Genomic DNA, 16,812 nt, shown 5'->3' with positions numbered 1-16,812 from the left:
ACTCTTATCAACATGGGAGTGGACAAATATGATTTAACACAATATAGCGTCCAACTAAACATCCCGTTTTTTAAGCAGCTTAACGTACACCAGCAGTAACTTAGTTCACATTGACAGTAAATGCAAATAACCTTGGTCTTGCCAAGAGAACCATGTGGTGGGGCTTTGAGGCTTAACTTGCCATTCAAAAGATCCCTTTCTCTATTGATTTCTGCTCAAGGAGGTTTGCTTCTGCTTGTCATCCATAACGTTACAGGTAGGTCAAGGGTAATAATTACAGATGTGTCAAAAAAATGTAGTGGCGTTAAAAGGAATTTGCTTTAACTTGTTATTAGGGTGTTAACTTTGACAGCCCTACTTAATATTCAATTCAGAGTATCAAAGACCACACTCATAGAGGTCCTATCAAAGCAGCCCAGGTTATTATGGCATAGAGTCAAATGTAGCAGATTTTTCAGTTTAATATTCATTCTGTGAATTCCAGCATAGTATAACAAAAATAGGTTTCAAGATTAGTAATGCTGCTCATGCCAAATGAGTGAAAATTAATCATCCTCAACATTTATTGTGCAATTGATTCATTTACGTAACCACTTATGGTGGGGGTTGCGGGGGGGCTGCAGCCTATCCCAGCTGTCGTTGGGCAAAAGGTGGGGTGTGCCAGATTATCACAGGGCTGACACATAGAGACAGACAACCATTAAGACTCACATTCACACCTACAGAAAATTTAGAGTCACCGGTTAACCTAATCTGCATGTTTTGGCAACAATTAAATCGTAGGCAACTGGACTTTGATTTTGTCTAGAAGACGTTTCGCCTCTTATCCAAGCGGCTTCATCAGTTCTCAATGCATCGGTCTGACTAGTCCTCACTAGTCTGACAAACAGTGGAGTAAGTCTCAGGTTTTTAACCTCTGTGGAGGTGTACACCCACCACCCTCATAAGACAATACTTCGTTAGTGGAGTTTCACTGGACCATTGTTTGGGTCAGGTGAGTCACACTAGTGAACGACAGTCGTTAGGAGTGAGTGGGGCCACTGGTGAGCAACTTCCCTTAGAGAAGCCCCTATTTAGAGATGGCTTCTCTAAGAGAAGCCATCTCTAAATAGGGGAGGTGGCCTGAGACACCACCTATCCCCCATTTACAATGCGGCCCTTGCTGCTGTACCTAAGAAATTGAACAACAAAGACTGCCCGAAACTAACCTCAAGTGGCTCAAAGAAACACAACGACAGTCGTTCACTGGTAACCACACATTATGCCTAACGACTGTTGCTCACCAGTGGCCCCACTCACTCCTAACGACTGTCGTTCACTAGTGTGACTCACCTGACCCAAACAATGGTCCAGTGAAACTCCACTAACAAAGTATTGTCTTATGAGGGTGGTGGGTGTACACCTCCACAGAGGTTAAAAACCTGAGTCTTACTCCACTGTTTGTCAGACTAGTGAGGACTAGTCAGACCGATGCATTGAGAACTGATGAAGCCGCTTGGATAAGAGGCGAAACGTCTTCTAGACAAAATCAAAGTCCAGTTGCCTACGATTTAATTGTTGCCAAAATGGAATTGACCTGGATAAATGAGAATATCCACAGACTAATCTGCATGACTTTGGACTGTGGGAGGAAGCTGGAGTACCTGGATAAAGCCCACACTGACATGGAGAGAACATGCAGACTCCACACAGGAGGGCTCCCCTTAACCCAGGTTACAACTAGGAACCCTCTTAATGTGAGGCGACAATGATACCCACTGTACAACTGTGCCGCCCTTTATTGTGCATTGGTTTTTTTTAAATCATGAAGACCAGGCTCTACAGGGTGTTTTTTTCCAAAGGATGTGCAGATTTTCAGGAATTCTATCTCAAATGGCAGGGAAAATAGCGCATAAGCTTATAGCTGCAGTAAATGAAAAAAAAAACTCCCCATGGAAGCATGACCCTCGACCCCCTCCAATGTTTATTTCTAGCTCTGCCCTGCCCACTACGGATGTACTCTAAACCCAAAAGCGTTATCGTGGAAAGCACAAATAATGAAATGGAAACAGATATTCTCTCTACTTGAAGCTGCTCTTTACTATTCAGAAAAAAAATCATGACTGACGAGCTCTGAGTTCACTTCACATCATCGTGAATGACCACAAGATAAAAAATGCCACGTAGGACTTTGACTCTACTAACACTGATCCGTATTAGTCACTACACATAAAAGCCATCGCTATATTGTGGAGTTGCCCCTGCACAGCAGAGAGCAGGCAGAGAGCTGAATGTTAATGCATATGCGGGTCAAGGATCTTTAATACCCCACCGAACGCCTCTTTAAAAGCCAGCTTTATGCATTATAGTGCTAAAAGTGTCATGACTGAGAACTGAGACAAGGACAGAGACATGACTGAGCACTGCAGCACCCTCCAAAGTGTGTGTCTGTTTGAAAGAGTGGAAAAAGACAGAGAGAGGGTGGAAAAAGGTGAAAGGTGGACTATTGTATGTAATGTTTTTGTTAGTCATTACTCAGAGCGCTGCTTTTTAACTTGTAGTTTTTTAAACTTAAAGAGTTTTTGTCTCACTACAGATCTACAATTAACAATATTTTCCATAACATCTACTAGTGTATTAGCTGCCTAAATAATAGTTTATCTACCATAACTACGATTTTTACAATACCTTACCCATACCACAGCTGCAATGCTCAGATAACTTAGAATTTTTTTAAAAAAATGTTGGCATTTCGAGCTTTTTACTGAATCAAATCAACATTTTCATTTGTTTGGTGAAGTAACTGGATAAATCATCTCTAACAACTAATCTAATTCATCCTTCTGTAATTAATCCTCCATTATTTCATGCTGATTTGTGGAACTCTAATGGTTGTGGCACCTGTGTAGTATGGTATAGTATAAAGCTATCCGTGTACAGCATACATGTAAGAAGCACACATGTAGATGAGGAGACTGAACCTGCTGCAGGGAGAGGCTTCAGTGCAGAAAGGTGTTGGCCTTGGATATTTTCTTTTTCATCATCCTTGAAGAAGGACTTGGAGGCATTTGCTGCATGAACAAATGCATATGAGCTACCTCATGGGCCAGTTGGTTATCCAGTTGTAATAACTGCAGAACCCCCTAGACGACTGTGCATGAATTATCAACAAGTGTATTAATATATAATGTCTGTAAGTGTGAAAACACTCGCCCCCACCCACACAGTCAGGAGATTTCACACCTCCCTCCTATCCATCCAGTCATTACTGGCTGTCATTCAGTTGCTGCAGTGAAGAGATATTCTCTCTGCTACTTAATTACACGCAAAAACATGTGGTGTTTGTTAGGTTTGCATCACCCCGGCGATGATGCCAAAGCTAGCAGACTGACAGGCTTAATGTGATTATTACTCGTTCTAGATAAGAGGTCATTACGGCAGAGGGAAAAAATAACCTGTCGATTCAGCACCGATGGAGATGTAACTAGATTAAAGGTTTCATGTGATGTTTGCACTGCAGTTGTGTCACTACAGATCAAAAAATTGAAAATCAATATGTCTCATGATATAGCATTTTGTAACAAGTGACTAGTCTGATTACATTTTGCAACCCAGTAAAAATAGTAGGCGAGAATAAGTATGAAATAAGCTTATTTTTGTCTGCTGTTGACTGGTTGATTTTTAAAAGTTTTGCAGTCAAAGCAAATGAAGTGAAAATTATGTGTTCCTTCATCTCCTTTTCATGAGCCAGATCAAAATGTGATCAAACACTGTCTGCAGTAAACTTTGAACCTTTGAAGAAAGGTCCTTCATGGGAGAAGAATATATATATATATATATACACACACACACACTTCTGCACACACACACACACACACACGCACACACACGTGTGTGTGAGACAGATATGGAAATAAAGACAGCGAGAGAACTGTTCTTCTTAAAAGTGTTGCCCGGGGCTTTTTATGCTACAAAGTCTATCCTCAGATCAAATACACGATGGGTTAGGTCTTCATCAGTCAGAGGAATCGTGCACACAACACCCCCACAACAGATAATAAGCTATATTTGTGCAGACGTTCTCAGCATTTCACTCACGGAGCTTCTTTGAACATACATGCATTACACATGTAATACATGAGTAAGACTGTTCAAGATCTTGACACAGCTCTCAGTAAATTCCATCAACATCCATCCACATGAAGGTGGCACTAACTACTGGAAACAAATCTTTTCTTAAAATGCTCTCAGAAATGTGCAAGCAGCAGTGTTTATGCTATCTGAAAACCTGAGTTCTTAAACCATTTTTGAGAATCTTGACTTGCTGCTGCCTCCTGCCCTGTAAATGAATAACAATTTTGAAAACAGCAGACAGTCACTTGGCAGGAACGATAATAATCTGTTTTGATTTCACAGAGCTGCATGTTCTTTTCAGCAAAGATTTAAAGGTGTACTGCACAAGATTTGTCACTTACTGTTTGCAAACACAACGTTCAAACATGGACCCTCCTCCTCCTCCTCCTCCTCAGCTCAGCAGTGATCAAGACAGCTAGAGTGAATGAAGAGAAGGAGCTATGTTAATGAGAACAAAGCAGTGAATCAGAGAAATAAAAATCTACTTTCTGATTGTTTCATGGCAGATACATTCTATGCACACACCCAAACCTCCGCACAACACTGCAGGAAGCTGCTGTGTTACCAAATTCTGTGTGAATTTAGCTCAAACGCGTGCTTCATCCTGTCCGCTGCTGTGTGTGTCACAACTTTGCCCTTGATCAAACAGACGCACAGACACGCAGCTCACATCTAGAGAGCAGAGGAGAGAGACAAAGACAGTGTGGTCGCTACTTTTTTAATAATAATAATAATACTAATAATACATTTTATTTCAGGGTGCCTTTCATGACACTCAAGGTCGCCTTACAGAGTAAAATACAATAAAATACAAAGTACAAGATAATTCAACATTTAACAACAAACAAACAAATATCAGTTTAAAAAGCAAACAAAACAAACATAAACAAAACATGTGTTCAGGCGTACCCACTCAGAGAGTAGGAAAGCCTGAACAGGTGAGTTTTCAGCCTGGATTTAAATTGTGGTAGTGAATCAATATTTCGGAGGTCAGGGGGGAGTGAATTCCAGAGTTGGGGAGCAGAGCGGTTGAATGCTCTGCCCCCCATGGTAGTGAGGCGAACGGAGGGGACAGTGAGGTGAATAGAATAAGAGGATCTGAGGGTGCGAGCAGGTATGGGGATAGGAAGGAGGTCAGAGAGGTATGGAGGGCCGAGGTTGTGGATTTATAAAAGTCCTGAACTTGTGCAGCTATTGGCTCGGGGCTACACACCACTACTCAAAAGCAAACAGCCAGAAGTGTCCCAACAAACCAAAATAAGGAGAAAATTAGAAAATAGGTGCAGTGGGCAGGTCCTCTGCAGATACAGAGACCTTCACGCACTGCTAGTGGGTCATAAGTCATGACTGGGAGGGATTACTATTAGTTTGTCTATTTGGGCTGCCCCCTAATAGTCTTTCAAACATTAGTCGACCATTGACTTGACCATTTCATTGGTCGCGTAGTCACAGAAAAAAAAAGAAAAACAATCAAACAAACAAATGTGAAACTCTATTAGGAGCTGCGCCTTGTCTAAATAAATCCAAACCTATATGACTGGACCATGTGGGAATTTAATTTGAAAGGACAGATACAGGAAGTGGTCACACTCAGCAGTCAGACAGGAGTCACGTTACAAACCAATCACAGCCGACAGATATCTTTCCATTCTTCTGTAAATATTCAGTCTATTAAGACTGCTTAACAACAGCGTCATTAACAGGCGGCTCACTCAGTGTGTGACGTGCACTTGTAGATAAAATATAGGCCTATATTAATGAAGGTTCATTAGTACAGTTTTGTATTTCTCTGTAATGTAGCACAGTGTTAACAATGTTACTGATACTATTCTTTCTCACACCTTCAACTCAAACCATTGTGTTGCCCCGCCCAAAATATATCATTTAATAATTACATTAATATTGTAAACATGTGGGTGACTAGTCAACTAATGGCCATAAATGACAACTATTGGTCAACTAGGAAAATTTTTAATTGGCAGCAGCCCTAGTGTCTATATATAGTTTGTTGTTGTTGTTTTTTTTAGGGAAAATCCTGCATAGCATGCCTTTAAAGATGTTTTTTCTTTGGCTTTTAACACATTGGAACATTGAGAAAAAAAATAGAAACAGAACATTGACATATTATCACCATAAGTTGTTAAGGCTTAAATGAAGTTGTGTTCTTGCTCACTGATGAAAATAAGTCCAATATTCACCCTCTTTCAACTCTATTTTTGTTCTCAACCATGTCCTAAGGGAAATATTTTTCTCTTAAGCTGCTTAATGCCACACATTCCTCCACAGCTACTCCCTAACTGTGTCTGTCATGCATACATTTTGGTGCTGGGCAGGTACTATGCAGTTTTTAGAGCCTCTTTTCTGAAAGGAAAGAATGCTGATGAGAGCAGAGCCGCGGGCAAGAGAACTAAAATAATGTTTTAAAATAGCATAAAAGCCTCCGCAGAGCTGTGTGGAGTCATAGTCGTGTAATTCTTTAACATAGCAATTATTGATTAGTGCAGTTTTAAAGTTTTTGTTTCAGTTATTTTAGTCTCAATGTGGATGATAAGCTTTTAGGAGGAATTCTCAAACTGCAGAATGGAGAGGCCATTTTGAGCTGTGAATTGCTCTTTAAAATTTTTCCACATTAGTGTGGACATAGCCTGGGAGTGTGGTCTCAGGAGCTTATGGAGGCTCTGCAGGCATCTTAAGCACAGGGATGTGAACCAGCTGTGGCACACATAAAGGACATCAAAGGGCACTACAATTCTCATTTAAGAAATGGTTCGCTGTTTTTCAATCTCTTTAACATAAAAAAATAATGCTTGCAGGGCTATGGTGGATTTGGAAACCCAAAAAAATGAGCTGAAAAGAGGCCAAGAGATGGAGAAAATATAAACCGGGAGAGAAGTGAGAGCAAACAGAGGAACAGTGTGTGGGATAAGAACTATCGGCCAAATGATGTTGGGAATTAATGCATAACAGCTGGACATGCTAGCAGGTTTAAATGAGGACCCCAGGTCAGCTCTTCTTAAGCGATGCTACAAGCCTGTCAATTTTCTTCTATTGCTACAAATGAAACAGCCATAGTGAGAAGGCTCTAACAAAACCCTACTGAACACTACCTGCCCAACACCAAACAGCAGACAGACTAAAGTCTGCAGTCAGCGACTAGATGTTCAACATAGTGGAGCATTTAGCAGCCAAAGATTCAGACTTGATAGAAACCAAAAACACACAGTTGAAAGTGAGTGAATACAGAACTTGCATTCGGCAGGTGGCCAGCAACACGCCTCCAAATGCACGTTTCATGAGTCATATCATCATAAAAAGGTGATTATTAGGGTTGGAATTTTTCCTATAACAATGTTAAAATTATACTTTCAAAATGGCATTGATGCCTAAACTGTGCCTTAACTGATACTTTTAAAAAGTAAAGCACAAAGCGACAGTCAACGACATTAAAGAACACCTTTTTTTTTAAATTGCAAAAGCAAATATGAACTTTAAATTGAACAATATATCAACTCTTAACAGTTTAAAGTATACTTAAATATATAAATGTGAATAAATACAAATCTCTGCCAACACATTCACATAATAAATAAAATCTAACCTAATTACAGTACTAATAACAGCAGAATTAATTTTGAGTTGGGACAAATAATCAAGATACTCAGCATCCAGACATCTGTTTAAGAGTGACTGTGATGGGTAATACAATGAGAGTCAGATTCCAGTGGGAGGCTAACTTTGCTCGCTAACGGTTGAGCTAACTCCCTTCACTTTAATCAGCAGGTGGCAAGCAAGACAGGGGAACTTGTCTTGGGTCTTGAGGAGCTGTAGCATTTATTCACTGACCAAAAGCCTACAGTGTTCACACATTTAAGGTAACAGTCTACTCTCTGCTCCGGTCGCTGCAGCCTCACTGTTACCATCACCATCATCGGCACACACATGTTCTCTCTCTCGAGCGCACACTCACTACACACATAATTTGACACCAATAATGAGACACTGGAATCTGTGTCATGATTTGGTCCGATTTGGTTCAGTACCCAACCCCAGTGATGATATGTTAATGTTGTGCTCACCACTTGTTTCTGCTGCCCCCAAGTGGCCAAAAAATATTACGACAACTTCTGCTTCACAAAGGACACGGTGCAGCTCCAACCACTGTCAAACTTTATTGCCATTTAGTTGATGAACAACAGAGTCAAAACTCAGTAGGGAAAATAGCTGGGGTCATGAAAAGGGATAGCAAACTCACTAATGGTGCAAACTACAAATTAACACACAAGTGACAATAACATAAACCATCATGCTCTGAACAGGCAAACCACAGACAAGATGACATTTGCGTTATCAGCTTTAAATTAAGCTTAGACTAGAGTGCAAGTTTAAAACATGACCATGTAAGGCTGGAGGTTCAAATCATCAGTCGGAGATCCCTCAGTTGACTGAGATTCCTTTAGGTTGAGCGGTATTTGGGTTTTTTTTTTTGTTTGTCAGTGTGTCTCATACTTCTGGTGACGTTTTGGTCCCCAAATTTAGCTGCAGAGCGAGCGCTTTTCACTTTCATGCTGCTCCTCAGTACAAGCAGGAGGTACATGGAGGCAGCTGCTCCGAGATAACATTATCTTCCGCCTTCTGCTTAGAAGTGGTGAATTTACAGCTCACAGCAACTAAATACAATACAATCCCTGGTTTTTGTTTGATATCCAGCATTGGCAAATAATTGCACATTTTCAATCTGTCCTTAGCCAAGTTACTGCAGTACATAAATGTCACTGTCACACTGAATGTCCTGCTGAATCCTGTTCAAACTCTATATGGAAAAAAGGAGCAGATACTGTAGTACACTACAGTCGTACAGTACAGTACAGTAGTCCAATAGTACACTGTACTATAGTCAAATCTGATTTAACTGACATATTTCTGAGTTGGCTGCAGCCCTTTAAACATTTAGTAATTTCATCCACTCATTGTAAACATATCTCTCTGATCGCCAGCTACACCCCCATTCACACAAGGCCATATTCATATCTGACTACTATCACTGCTGCCAACACAAGACCAGTGGCCACCCACACCTCCAGCCTTCAGCCATATGTTATTTGATTAAGCTGACTCATTTACTGTTGTTTAATCTTCAGATAAAAACACATCAGACATTTGGACCTGTATTTCATCCAGATATTGTGATTACATTTGTGTGGAGATTTACTCAGTTCCCAGCAGAAGGTTGTGTTTTTGTCCTGTGTGAAATGGCTTATCAGGAAAAGAAGCTGCTTCTTGATAAAACATGACCAAAGTGTTCATGAATTAAATCTCTCAATTTGGGAGAACAACATATCTGCCATGTGCAGGTACTCCAAGCGCAGGCTGTTGTGACCTCCAATTTTTCTTTCTAATAAGGGTCTATTGAATGGTTGAAATGTCGCAACCAGTCTCCACGACAACCTCCACAGTGATGAAGAAAAGAGAGTGCACTAAATTACTGACGCATGCATTCAAAGAGGGCAAGTATAATCTGAGAACATTGGAATTAATTAGAGCCACAAACGCTTACTGTTACTCACTGGACCTAATTTATATTCAGACCAGATGGACACAGTGTGTTTGAAGGTGTGTATCTGTTCTGGCTAACCTGATCGATGTCCATATGATGGAGGGAAAAAAGAAAAGCCATTAGAAGAGCCAGATCCTGCAAGCTCATTAAATGGCCTGTTGTGCGCTCAGCCACAGGTCAGTATTCAAGTCAAGTTAAAATTGTAAAAAGTGAGCTACATTCTGCGAACTGTCGCACAATAGTATAAATGCACGGTTAAATATTTTACTCAGCTACACCACATGAGCACTAATAAATATCCTTTGATTTCCTGTCAGGCCTGATATGTAGCCTCCAATAAAAAGCATTTCATTGAGAGAGTGAATTTGTGTGCAGTATGTAACACGAGGGTCATATTATTGACATGTCCACCTTTTCAAATATAAAACACAAACTAAATGAGTTTCTTAAAAAAAAAAAAAAATTGAAAACCACATCAGTGTTAGTTTAAAGTGCACATGTGTGACCAGAGAACAGATCAAGCAGCAAGTTTATTGATTTTACAGCTATAATCTGTGTGTGTTTAATTTAGGCTACCTTTAGGGGCACATTTCTGACTACAGACCAGCTCATTGGGGACGACTCGTGCAAGTGGGGACAATAGTGGGGTCACTAGTTGGGAAAAAACTTGTTTTGGGGTCAGTGGTTATGGTTATGGTTAGAGTAATGCCCAGTCACATTTCTTATTATGCCTCTGCACCCAGGCATTATGTTTTTGGGTTGTCTGTCCGTCCATCTGTATGTATATCCATACGTCCGTCAGCATATCCCATTCACATGAACACAATATCTCAATATCTAAAGAATTTGGCACAAACGTCTACTTGGACTTACCAATAAACTGTGACCTGGTCCGTCCCATTCTCATGAATGCAATATCTCAAGAACACCTTGGGAGAATTTCTTCGAATTTGGCACAAACGTCTACTTGGACTTACCAATAAACTGTGACCTGGTCTGTCCCATTCTCATGAATGCAATATCTCAAGAACACCTTGGGAGAATTTCTTCGAATTTGGCACAAACGTTCACTCACTCAGCGATGAAGAAATTAGATTTTAGTGGTCAAAGGTCAAGGTCACTGTGGCCTTATGTCTCATTCTCATAAACGCAATATCTCAAGAATGGTTTGAGGGAATTTCCTTAAATTTGGCACAAACGTCAACTTGGACTGAAGGATAAATTGATTTGATTTTGGTTGTAAAAAGGTCAAGTTCAATGTGACCTTGCATCCATCTCAATCTCGTGAAAGCAATATCTCAAGAAGGCTTTCAGAGAATTTCCTCAAATTTGGCACAAACGTTCATCTCTGAAAAACCTACGCTGGTAGGGACATGTAGCCCTAACATATAGCAATCCATTCATTATCAAACATTATCCGGTCAGGTCACAGGGGCAGGTCGAGCAAGGCATTGCAAACATTCCCTTTCCCCACACTTTTTAGCTCCTCCTGGGGGACCACAAGGCATTCCCAGGCCAGACGAGATATATAATCCCTCCATGTATTCTGGGTCCTCCCTGGGGCCTCCTACCAGTGGGATGTACCTGCAATACCTCTAAGGGAAGGCGCCCAGGAGGCAGCCTGATCAGATGCCTGTATCACCTCAACTGGCACCTTTCGACGCGAAGAAGCAGCAGCTCTACTTCGAGCTCCCTCCAGATGTCTGAGCTCCTTACCCTATCTCTAAGGCTCAGCTCAGCCATCCTTCTCACGAAACTCATTTTGGCCACTTGTAACCACAACCTCATGGCCCCAGACTTGGAGGTGCTGACTCTCATCCCAACTACTTCACACTTGGCTGTAAACTACCCCAGTGCATGCTGGAGGTCATGGTGTGATGAAGCCAACAGAATCACATCATCTGCGAAAAGCAGAGATGCAATTAACACTTAGCCCTTCCCCTACCCCTAAATCCCAACAAGAATCAGGAAACCCTACCCCAAGGCATGAATGTGCAAAATGGAGGGGTAAGGCTAAGTGGTAGGGGCAAAGGGTGCATCAGGATTGAGTCTAAGTCTCCAGGAAATTAATTTAAATCTATAATTTTCCCAAAACTGACCTAGGTAAATGTGCGTGTGTGTATGAGAGGGAGTGTGTGTGAGAGAGAAAAGAGACATTCTTTAATCCAGATCTATTTTCAGTTTGAACTTCCACACATCTAAGTATCTAAGTAGACCAAATACCATCTCTGCTCCACTTTTCTGTTTGAAGACAAATTTAAAAATAACCAAGCCAACAACTGACTGACACAGCAATCAGGGTGCTATTGATAGATCACCAAGAATCGTCTATTAATAAATCATGTCTGCAACACGATGCAAAATGTATCACTTGTACTTTCTGTTGTGCAGCAAAGTGAAATGTTACTCCTAGAAAAGCTACATGTTTTAAGAGAAGGCTTAGATACGGCTACAATCCATAAAATCGTAAAGGCTCAGTGTGTGTCACTCTTCCCTGAAACAGTGTGAGGTATCTGAGGCAATCGCTTCTGAAAAGAAGAGCGTGCTGCAAAAGTTTTTTTTTTCTGTCTTTTTTTTTTTTGCAAGCTACTAGCTAATGGGCACATCTGTCTTTTAGGGTGAGTTCTGTCAGGTCTAATAGAGTCTGATTATTATGATATCAAGTGACCAGCAAACATACTGGTTACTGTCACAGATGGATGACATGAGCATTCAAACTGAATGGGACTCTGAATACTAAACACCAGAATGTTCCTAACGACATATTTCAGACAACAACCCTGCCTTGAAATTACAATTTATTACTCTACTTTGTTTGGCCATTAATAATTAGAAGGAAATGTAATTGCTGCCTAGATTATGTTCACAGGCTACAGTGCAGAACTTTGACACTAGAGTCCCACATCTGGTTAGCCTTAGGCAACAAAAGCACTTTGGTAATATCTATGACTATGATTATACAAGTTCTTTCTTTCCAACTGATTAGCAAGCAGTTGCTTATTCACACAACAAGAAGTTACGGAGCAACATTATCTTTTATTTAGACTTGGAGTGTTCCAACTCCCTGTTAGCTCTAATTTTGATCTCCACAAACTCCTGAAAAAAAGAAGCGGCCTCTTTAGCTTCTAAAATATCAGGTATGTTCCCCAGACTGGCAGCACTGAGCGAGTAGTGTACAGCAGAGCACATGTGAGCAGAGTGGAGTGGTGAGAATTTCCACTCCTCGCTTACGGAGCTCACAGCTGCTCCGCTCAATATTGTTCCTTGCCCAACTCAGATTTCACCCCACTCCACTCAAATGGTTCACCGCTTGTTCAGTTTTCTATTGAAAATACTTTCTAAACTATATTGTCGAACTCACGGCAGCGGATTTTTGACAAAAAAAAATGTGTGTGTGCACAACACATATGCATTTCTAGGTGGGGCATGCCTTGAATTCATGGTGTGAGCGGTACCAAAGCAAAATAGGAGCAGGATGGAGCGGGAGATATGGCAACTCTCTCCAACTTAAAAAAAAATCAGTTCTGTCTGCATCCAAAATCCTTCCACTCCTGCTACCTGCTCAATCACACTCCACTCACATGTCCCGGTGTGCAGAGCGTTTTTAGAGCTTTTTCACCGAAAGCAGCTGCAGCCAAAAACAACAATACAAGAGTGGTGAGAATGTAGCAAAGAGGTAAAGTTGTGAGTCAGACAGCTTTTGTCAGTGGTTATATGCTTGCTCTGTGCTTATGTGCCCCTCTATGGACATGCAATCAATCTGCTTTTATCCATGTTTATGTGCTTTTATGTTATTTTTAATGTCTTTTTCTTATCATCAACCTGCCAGGGACTGCAGATGAAAATTAGCCTGTGTGGCTAAATCTGGCACATTTACATGACTTAAGTGATCATGTTAATTAATGTGCACAGTTCCTTTCTAAACAAAATAAACATAAACATAAGCTAAAGCTCACATATAAGCGCTGTAAAGCTGAGGAGAGCTGCACATTCCAGGTATATTCCAGGATAATTCTCTGTAGGTTCATCACAATGAGCAAAGTTAGGAGAAGCGAATGAACTAAACGTGTCTAGTCTCATGCTTCAAGCCTCTTTTTCAATATTACCAGCACCACAATTTTTCCATAACCTTAACTGAGTGCTTTTGAGTGCCTAAACACGAGCATATATGCAAGATGAACAAATGAAAGGCACTGTCATGAACATTTTGCAACAAGATAGATATTAGGGGTGAATTACCAGAAGATCCACAATACGATATTATCACGATACTTAAGTCATGATACATTATTATCGCAATTCTAAATATGTTGTGATATGCTAAGTATTGCGATAAAATACATATTGTGATTCATTACCTTTTTTCAACTGTAAATTATGTCCCTAAAGAAAAACTGTCAACAGCTGTTTTATCTAATAAGATAAAGTGTTCAGTCTGTTCATGTCACTTCAGCCATTTTTGCAGCAACAAAATGTATCCAATGGTCTGAAAAAGCAATTGATTCAATTCAGGGCTGGACTGGGACAAAAATTCAGCCCTGGGCTTTTTGGTCCAGACTGGCCCACCACAACAATCCGCGTGCATATACTGTGCCAACTCGCCCCCTGTTGAAGTACATATAAACACACAAGCCCTTAATAACACTACTAATGTAATCAGTGTTTTATTAGTTTTAACTGTATAATGTGAAATTGCTGAAAGGACAATAAACCATAAACACTGACTGAAAAAAATATGTAAAGCATACATATTTGTTATGTTGTTAGGTCAATGTCCTTCATGAATAAATTGGACTTTGGGCACAAAGAAAGGTGCATGCTGACACTTTAAACACTTTATCTCTGGTGACCTGATTTGGGGGATGTCATTATAGGTAGAAATGATCACACATTGTGAAAATAGCAGATCTACATGCTCAAACCACATCACATTGCAACATGTAAGTTGTAAGCTTGTAGATCTGCAATTATGTGTGGCATCCTTTGATGAAAGTATAAAATAGTGGTTAAGTGGTTATTAATAAAAGCAACTAATCAGTTAATCAGGATATGAATGTGGTTATTGTTTTCCAATACTTTACTAAATTTAGTTGTAACACACCACAATGTGCAGAGTTTGCTATTTATTATGTCAAGTAAAGTTCATAGACAGTTAAGCAACCCTTCTGAGCATTTATTAGCCTTGGAGGTAAGTACATTACATGTTTGATTTGAACGTTTATGGAGACGTAAATCTCTTTAGACCCGTAGGTGCAACCGGAAAAGGGGGGGGCCATTTTCAAGACGTTCATGCAATGAACGTCTTGGTCCAAGGCTAAACAGTTATATGAATGAGTGTTTATCCACACCATGCTGGCACACTCCTGCTATCACCACCACCACCAATCTCCTCCTGCTTCTGTACCACCTCCATGGCAGCGGGAGCCTCACCTCCACTTTCACTATCCACTCTGACATGCGTGGGTGGGACTCCTGGGCCCATCATAGGGCCACATTGGGTCAGGTATTCTTTTGACAGACAAGCCACTGGGCCTATGCTGTGTCTGCAGGCTGCAGCTGAGCTCTGTGGGCTGGTGCATGTCTCTTTCCCTGGGCCGGGAGAGTTACCATGGCAAGGCACAGCAACAAAAAAAACAACGGGCAGCCATCGGCCCATTATTGATCGGCCCACCGGGAAAAATCCCAATGTACTCCCAATGGCCAATCCACCCCTGATTAAATTATTTTAGTAAGCTACCTAAAGTTTAATTTGTATTTGTCATATTAATAATTCATATAGTTAAAAAAAAAAAAAAAAAAAAAAAAAAAAAATCGATACTTGGCACAGCGTGAAGAGCCGATATTGCTGCGCAGAAATATTGCGATACTGTGCTGTATCGATTTTCCCCCACCCCTGGGTAACATGGCCATTATGTCAATAAGAAATGCAACCTGGAAGGCATTTTATTTCCATCACAATTTATTTGCTGTTATAAATGAGTAGCAAATAAATGTACTGTAGTTTTGAAGGCCATGAAATATCTGTATCAACCTCAAAAGTCCAGTATTGGCTGAGTTTTACCAACATCCACTCAATGGTCGGTTAAAATCTATTTTAGCAGGGTACACAGGTGGCAAAAAAACACTGATGCTGAAGAGGGAATTGGATAATTGGCCAAAGTGCAATACTCTAAATGCTTTGATGAGAAAGCTGTGTTTATTTGAGTAATTGATCTTTGATCTGTGCGGTAGTATATCCCAGAAACCTCTATCCATCTCTGCCAGATACACATTGCCACAGGGAAAACAGTGTAACGATGGGCGCCAGACTATGCATACGTTTCCCTTTCCCTATACCTGATATAAAGCCTAAAGCAAGACCTGGCTGAGACATTGTCTCCCCATAGGCCAGCCAGAGTTATTGAGCAACTCTTGCTCATGTTATATATCTGCTTAGGTGATATTTATTACTGCTATAACCAAAGAAAGGGACCAGAGCCAATAACCTTCATTTCCCCCCTTTGTCCAACAAAGAGGACCCATTAGCTATGCCATTCCATGCTGTGCTTACAGTATATTTTACAGGACCAGACCGCATTGTTCAATTGCCAGTTACTTCATTTGGTCACATTAATGCACTAAGAACAGCCTTGGAGAAATATAAATCGCCACTTACTTGGTATCTATTAGTCTTTCTGGGCGAAATAAAAGAGTTTATTTGAAAATGTGGTTTTCAGTTTAGAGACCTGCTTTCCTCTGCAGGGGATGTTGCTTTGAATAGCTAAAGGAGTTTGGGACTTTGGGAACTCCTCATAGCTCATCACTTTTGAGCCCATAGATCACGGACATTGGAGTCCTTTTCTGGCCAAGCTTCCCTGTTGGCTGGCTGCGCACATGAATGGCATGAAAACAATTTACTAATAAAGCTCTTTGATACTGTTTTATTATTGGACCTTTGACTCAAGTTTTGATAATACAAACAGTTCATATTACAGACATTTGTTATGTAATGATTGTGTCTGTGATGTAAAACAGCTGCAGTACAGATAATAAACTCTTTGATTCATCATAACAATTTGCCCTTTGCTTCGGTGCCATCCTCAGGCCGAACTTTACCTTTTTTTTTGCCCGACTGGTGTTCAGGATCTAACATTAGCAAAACTGTC

The 16,812-nt window shown here is 40.6% G+C and overlaps 1 long non-coding RNA gene across 2 annotated transcripts in view; it reads right to left on the bottom strand.

The window, feature by feature from the left end:
* Nucleotides 1–4,508: 4,508 nt before the first annotated feature.
* LOC125903058 (uncharacterized) overlaps nucleotides 4,509–16,812 on the bottom strand; it is a 32,144-nt gene continuing 19,840 nt past the window's right edge. For both annotated transcript variants that reach the window (XR_007451236.1, XR_007451235.1), the window contains exons 2-3: nucleotides 4,639–4,785; nucleotides 4,509–4,528 (exon numbers count right to left, since the gene is read on the bottom strand). This is a non-coding gene — a long non-coding RNA (uncharacterized LOC125903058). The remainder of the gene's footprint in view (nucleotides 4,529–4,638; nucleotides 4,786–16,812) is intronic.

Source organism: Epinephelus fuscoguttatus, linkage group LG16 (genome assembly GCF_011397635.1).
Source record: "Epinephelus fuscoguttatus linkage group LG16, E.fuscoguttatus.final_Chr_v1".
Classification (NCBI taxonomy): domain Eukaryota; kingdom Metazoa; phylum Chordata; class Actinopteri; order Perciformes; family Serranidae; genus Epinephelus; species Epinephelus fuscoguttatus.
The sequence above is the reverse complement of the archived record's forward strand: the minus strand, read 5'-3'. Positions and strand labels throughout refer to the sequence as shown.